We start from the raw sequence: 2,103 nt of genomic DNA, 5'->3' as shown, positions 1-2,103 counted from the left end.
TGTAGATTTCAAGATTGAATAGGAAACCATTTGTTTGTTTAAAATCAGTTTTTATCTCATCCTTGAGAGTTGCATGGCTGAAGACTCATAATTACTAATTAACTCCAATTGATGATAGATAGCAAGTTATTCTAGATACATAATATACACAGCACACGTTGAATACATATTATATGCATGCGACAGCCACACAAAAAAAATATAGAAAAGCGGAAAATATTTTCACGTTTAAGATTCTAAAGGAATATCGATTGATGTATTTACTACGTATTATTGCGAGTTAAGGTAGGATCCCAACACGAAGTTGTCGTTATATGAATTTATTTTTTATTTAAGCATGTTATTCGTTATATTTGCTCATGAAGTATATCAAGTGATTTTAGAGTTTCTCTTAAATTTTGATGAAAAAAAGATTTATATATGTTTAAACTGATGGTCATAGAGGCTCATCAGAACTTTAAGTATATATATTAAACTGATGGTCGCAGAGACTCATCAGAACCTTAAGTAGATCATTTAATCATCTATTTACTTACTTATGAAGGCAATATGTAAGGATGCATGATTAAATACATGATTATTAGGTTCATATATTATGTGTAACTTACTAAGTATTTTTTTGAGATACTTACTCCTATTTAGCATTTTCAGAGTAATCGGAGACCAAGTAGTGGTTCGACATGAATGGCATGTCTTATTTTTAGAGAAATTTATTTCTTATGTTTTAGATCACTTAATGTTCAATAATCATTGGGGAGTCCTAAGTTGTAGCTTAAATTCCTGTTTTGAGATGAAAAATCTTAATCTTTGAAAAGGTATATATATATTATTATTATTTTATTTTATTTTGGGTAAATTTCCAGAATTTTGCCATTATTTTAAAATTGTATTATGGTTGACATATTTAGAATTTTAGCATGTTTTTCAAATGATCCCTTGTGAGTTAGCTATCATATGCAACTCAAAGTAGGTCAATCGGAGTCCCGTAGAACTTACTATAACAATTTTAGCAAACTATGACAGTTAAATTCGGGAAGCACAGACCAGCTTGTACAAGAATAAATTTCGAGCTTCAAACCTAGTTGTCGAGATCCCAAATTTTTATATGTTGTACTTATATGAGTTTTGTACTTTCCTGTAAAATTTCATAAGTTTTCTTCAAGTTTTGCTAGGTCAAATAGTTTTTCAAACACACTACGCAATGGTTGAAAGCCATTTCAGCTTCTTTTTTCTTTTTCTTAATAAAAACTCATCCAAGTTTTTTCGTTCCGTAATTTTTCTTAAATTTATATGTATTTAAAAAAAAGGAGAAATAGAAAAAAAAATGTTATGATTACATAGTTTGATTAAATAAATCTTATTTTACAAACTTCCTTTCATCTAGTATTTTGGAGATTAACGTTAGAGAACTCGTACTTGGTAATGCGTTAGGTTATTAGAATTTTGAGGCGTTACATAGGATGGATCTTTGGAGGACAGCCAAGAGGGTTATGCAGTATTTACGGAGAACAAAATATTAAATGCTCATATACAAGAAATAAGTACAATTGGAGATCATTAGTTATTTTAATTATGATTTTCCTAGATGCCAAAACAGTAGGATATCGGGCTATGTCTTCCTGTTGACTGGAGAAGTTATAGCCTAGACGAGTGCTAAGCAGACAGTCATAACTTATTTAGCAATGGCAATGGAGTTTTTAGCATGTTATGAGGTATCCTATCAAGGAATATGACTGCAAAATTTTGTCACTATGCTGTGAATTTTTAATAGAACTGTAAGACCACTTAAGTTAGCAGCCTTGTACTCAAACAATAATAGGAGTTCGACAAGTTCCAAGTTTGTTGAAATCAAATTCCTATTTAGTAAAGAAAGAGTTTAGAGTTGTTAGGTTGCTATAGAACATATGTGGACAAACACCACGATAGCAGATCCGTTCACTAAAGTCTACCATCCAAGGTCTTTTATGAGCACATTGCTCATATGTGTGTTGTATATTTTGATAATATGCTAGTTTAGTAGGAGTTTGTAATTTTAGATGTTATCTTTTTGACAAATAATTTTGGTTGTGAACAATCAAGTTTATTTCAGTAATAAAGTATTCA

This window comes from Olea europaea, chromosome 16, assembly GCF_002742605.1.
Source record: "Olea europaea var. sylvestris chromosome 16, O_europaea_v1, whole genome shotgun sequence".
Lineage (NCBI taxonomy): Eukaryota > Viridiplantae > Streptophyta > Magnoliopsida > Lamiales > Oleaceae > Olea > Olea europaea.
This window is presented reverse-complemented; position numbering follows the sequence as displayed.